The sequence below is a fragment of the Otolemur garnettii genome, unplaced genomic scaffold (assembly GCF_000181295.1).
Source record: "Otolemur garnettii isolate 467f Iridium unplaced genomic scaffold, OtoGar3 scaffold00022, whole genome shotgun sequence".
Lineage (NCBI taxonomy): Eukaryota > Metazoa > Chordata > Mammalia > Primates > Galagidae > Otolemur > Otolemur garnettii.
This window is the reverse complement of record NW_003852417.1, coordinates 8456724-8461622: the sequence shown is the minus strand read 5'-3', so window position 1 is coordinate 8461622 and position 4899 is coordinate 8456724. Positions and strand designations below refer to the sequence as shown.

The window sequence follows — 4899 nt, the reverse complement described above, 5'->3', positions numbered from 1 at the left end:
TAATAAGTGTATATATGTTACATCAGGCAGCAGAAGGTGATGTTCTGTGATTTGTTTAGATCATTTAAATTCCTGAGCTTCTGTGTCCCCACCTGTAAGATGGGGCAGAGTGTTCTATGCTGTAGCTGGTGAGGAGTAATAAATGAGATCACACCTGAGCATCATTGCTTACTAATAGGAGACAAAGAAAATTAAGCAGAGAGAGGAGGAGAGAGAAAGCCAAGCCAGAGGCCAGAGAGCAGGGGAGGTGAGGGAAATGGACATTGCTGCTTTATATAGGGTGCCGGGGGCCTCCTGGGCAAGGCATTACTGGAGGAGGATCTGCAGAGCGAGGTGACGAGACTGCAAGGAAGAGCTGGAATGAAGGCTCTCAGGGTGGGCTGCGCTTGGGCTTTGCCAAACCGCAAGTGGCTGATGGGATTGGAGCAGAAGGAAAGAGGGGCCTGTGGAAGGAGGCGAGGGGAGAAGAAGGCAGAAGGGAGTGGGCAGGTGGTGCCAGACCCCGGAGGCCCCTGGGAGGACATAGGCATTTGTGTGCTGGCTGACTTTTCTGGAGTTTCTTCTACCCATTCCTCTTTTTCCCCCAGAGCATTTAGAAGCATTTAAAGGTCTCTTCCCTGAAGCATTCCTAAGTAGAAATAGGGATGGTTGTCCTTAGCTTGTGGAGTATTAGTCATTCGTTCATTCAGTCTTCACTGGGCCCACCAGTGCCTGAGACCCTGGAGGGGAATGAGCCTCAGCCCCAGTCCCTGGGAACAGACGGCTTGATGCTGGGTTGGGGCTTCTTGGGGGAATTGCACTGGTGAAGGAGGTGAAAATAAACAGTAGTCCTGGTTTGACCGTTGTAGAACCAATTTGCCAGAGTAGACATTTTCTACTAGGACCTCCCACAGGGCATGCTTTCTGATTCCCTTGGGATTTGCTTCCTTAATAGACTCCTGCCAAGTCTTGCCTTCAGGGTAGAGGGAGGATCAATTCGTTCAGCTACATCTGAGTGCCTCTCATAGGTCAGCGCCTGTGCTAGGCCTAGGGGATGAGTGATGACTAGATTGAGTCATTCATGGCTTCACCCGGAGATGCACTAATTACTGGGCAGGACACACTTAGTAAGTGTGGGTTCAGTAAGGATGGGTGTGCAGGGAGCCCAGAGGAGCAGCTGGGATCCAGTCTGAGTGGTGGAACCAGAGAAGCTCCCTGGGGACATGTGTTCTCCACTCAGGCAGATAAAGAGCTGGGTGGCTGGAACATTTCAAGGAAAGGTGTTAGGAGTATCCAGGCAGAGGGGTTGCATAAGCAAGGAGTGTGCCTTTGCATCCACTTGTCATAGCTGTGGAATGTGGTGAGGCGAGTCTGAGACAGCAGAGGACTCCTACAGAGGGGGAGCCTTCCAGGCCAGGCCCTATGGCTGGAGTCTATTCTGAGGACAGCTCAGAGCTGCAACACCTTTTAAGCAGAGATGAACGGCCCGATAAGATTGGAGCTTTAGATAGTGAAGGGTCTAATTTTATTTGCCTCCCCCAGCCCATTCTTTAAAATGCTTATTTTATGTCTCCTCAAATTATTATAAGATCACAGTTTCCTCAGCTATCAAATCTGTTTGCTCAGGTGGGCTGAACAAGGTGGCTGTTGACGTTGGGTGGGCTTATGGGCTTCCCACCACGGGACCCCGTGAAGGTTCATCCTGACAATGCTTCGGGTTCAGTCTTCAGTCTTCGTACATGGATTGCTGGGAAATGGTTAGAACACCAGCCCTGTTTCTTTTTTTTTGGCCAGGGCTGGGTTTGAACCTGTCACCTCTGGCATATGGGGCTGGCCCCCTACTCCTTGAGCCACAGGCACTGCCCACCAGCCCTGTTTCTAATAGGAGGGTGTGAGTGTCAAAAGGTTATACTAGTCCAGTAGCAATGATGGAATTTAAGTCTTGTTATATTTTCTTTTAGTCAGAAAATGAATGGGTAATATCCACTTCTAACCTTTTCTTCACAGAATACAAAAAAAAGTATTATCTTTAGAAAGTATGCATTTGTTAAACAGATAATACCTGAGTACGTGCCTTGCGCCAGACATTGTGCTGGGCCTGTGAAGATCAAGACGGATCAGATATGGTCGGCACCTCAAGGAATTCATAATCATGTGACAAAGACAGATGAATCACCATTCAGAGGACCAGATTGTAGGCAAGAATGCCAGTGTGAGTCAATTAAAACAGATATTGAGGAGGGAGTGTGTTCTCTGCCCAGGAAAGTCAGGGACAGCTCCAAGAGGAGGGGCCATATGAACTGGGCATTGAAGGATGAGTAGGAGTTGGGACCTGGAAGACAGAGACTCCAGATATGGAGCCATGTTCTATGAATAGGAGCTAACATTCAATTCTCTGTGATGGGTGGGGAGGAGATAGCCAGATGCTTATCCTGTACTGATAATGCCTTGACTCGACTTTTTAAAAATCCATTAGTGGCCACCTCCTCATCCTCCCACTTCGTTCCCAGCAGTGACTAAAAAACAAATTGACTAATTTGAGTTGATCTCTTTTCTGACCCCATGGAGCTATTAGCAGAATAGGATGAAAGGACCAAGAAAAGAAGTAGAAAGAAGATAGGGAGGAATCCATCCCCACCACCCTGAAGCCCTGATATTATAGCACAGATTTCACTATAGGTCTCTGGTAGCAAATGCAGCCTTACAGAAAACTGGGTCTGCTGCTTCTCAATGAGGCAGAGAGAGGAATGTGTCCAGGTATATGCACATATAGGAGAGTGTGTGTGCTGACACACTCCACCTCCTGTCCCTCTTGCTGGCTGCAAGATGAATGGGTGGATTAGGACCAGCCTTGCCACCTGCACACTTTCTCAGGCCAAGGCTTGGTGTTGGACATTCATAACACAACAGGAGGGAGTCTTGGGGTCAGCCATGGAATATGAAACAAGTGCAGAGAGATGACGTGGCTTGCCTGACCCCCAGTCAGTTCAGGATTCAAATTCTTTCCTGATTGTGCATGCTGCGTGAGTGTCACCCCTCTACATGTAGGTGGGGCTTCAGATGGACCGAGGAGAAGATTCTGAAACTAAGAATTGTTCTTGGCCATGCTTCTCACCTAGACTCCAAGCTGCAGAACTTGACAGAGTGGTGGCATCCCATTACGGAGTCAGAGAGGCACATGTCTGGAAGCGCTCCGAAAGCTACATCTTGTGGGCTTCCAGGGACAGGGAACTCATTACCTTACAACGAAGCTGGTTTTATTTGGCACTGAGCAGCTGTCCCTCCTTTCAGAGTCATTTCTGAATCTAACCAGGCCTCAGTTTTGGTTGGCATAAACATCTCAACCATGAGGGGCTTGGAAACACAGGCGGTCCTGTGACAGTTCTCCTCTCAGGGAACCAGTGTCCTCACTGGGCCAGGGATGTCTTGTTTCTCACTCTTAAGGGTCCTATTTGTTCCTCCTAATGCGCTGGAGTTTCTTCTCTTCTCCCTTGAAGAATCTTCTTTGACTTTCTCTTTAAAACCCTAGGTGTACTCAGAGGGAGTGAGCATTTCCTTTAATATAAGATGAAGTTCAAAAAGATTTTTTAAAAAGAAACAGAGAAGATGATGGGAAGGAGGAGTGAGGAGAGAAATGGTGCCCTCAGGGGCGGCATCCTCCTGCCCCTCCCCTGCACCCAGGCCTCTCCCCTGCTGGAGCCTGGGCCACCCTGCGTTGTCCTACTGCAGACTTTATGTCCCGAGAATCCACACCAATGCCACCTCCCCAAGGAAGCCTGCTGGGAAAAGTTCATGGCCCTTCTCCCCCCAACCCCCACAATGTTGCTTGCTTTTGGCACTTCTCGGTGTAACAGGGATAGAGATTTTTAAACATAGTGAGGAAGGAAAGGAGGAAGAAAAAATGACCATGGTATATGGAGTTAACTTGGGTTTTAGCCCCAATTCTGGCACTGACTAACCATTTGACCTTGACCGGCCAACCCTCTTCCCTTCTCGATGGTAATTGTGGGGGAATTTGGTCGTATGGTCCAGCTTCTGTCTCTAAACTTACCTTTAAAATGACCAGCTCCCAAAAGAGTCTTTAGGTTCGGTTGAATCCCACATGGCCTGGGGCTGACAGGTCCACCTTCACTAGCAGAGGAAGCCCCTCTGTAAGGAGAAAAATGACCTCTAGCCTCCCTGGGGCAGGCAGAGTCCCTACCCGCCCTCCATACAGAACAGCTGACCTGGTTCACGAGTACAAGGGGTTCAGCCTGCCCCTCACACTCCTGCTTCAGGCCTTCACCTTGGCAGCTGCCAGCCCTGTGCAAGAGCCCTGCACAGTCATGACCCCACTCAGTCCCTCGGACTGATCCTCTCTGTTCCATGCAGCTTATCTCTGCTCCTTCTTTGGGTTGGAAACTGGAAAAACCTGCCTGTGGGGGTCCAGCCTATGCCTGATGGTGAGCCTGCCTTTCTCAGTGTGGGGCTGCGAGCTGCCAGCCCACTTGCCTGGGGATGAAGGCTGCACTGACCTGGGTGTGGAGGCTGAACTGACTTAGGGATGGAGGTTGCACTGACCCGGGGGTGGAGATCGCACTGACCTAAGGATGGAGGCTGAACTGACCTAGGGATGGAGGCTGAACTGACTTAGGGATGGAGGTTGCACTGACCTGGGGGTGGAGGCCTCATTGACCTAGGGATGGAGGCCGCTCTGACCTGGGGATGGAGGTTGCACTGACCTGGGTGTGAAGGCCACACTGACTTGGGGGTGGAGGCCTCACTGACCTAGGGATAAAGGCCTCTCTGACCTGGGGATGGAGGCCTCATTGACCTAGGGATGGAGGCCGCTCTGACCTGGGGATGGAGGTTGCACTGACCTGGGTGTGAAGGCCACACTGACCTGGGGATGGAGGCCGCACTGACCTGGGTGTGGAGGCC

At 50.5% G+C, this 4899-nt stretch overlaps 1 protein-coding gene across 4 annotated transcripts in view; it reads left to right on the top strand.

Moving 5' to 3' along the window:
* The window catches only part of FAM49A (family with sequence similarity 49 member A), a 109631-nt gene that overhangs the window by 44685 nt on the left and 60047 nt on the right, over positions 1-4899 (top strand). The window lies entirely within an intron of this gene.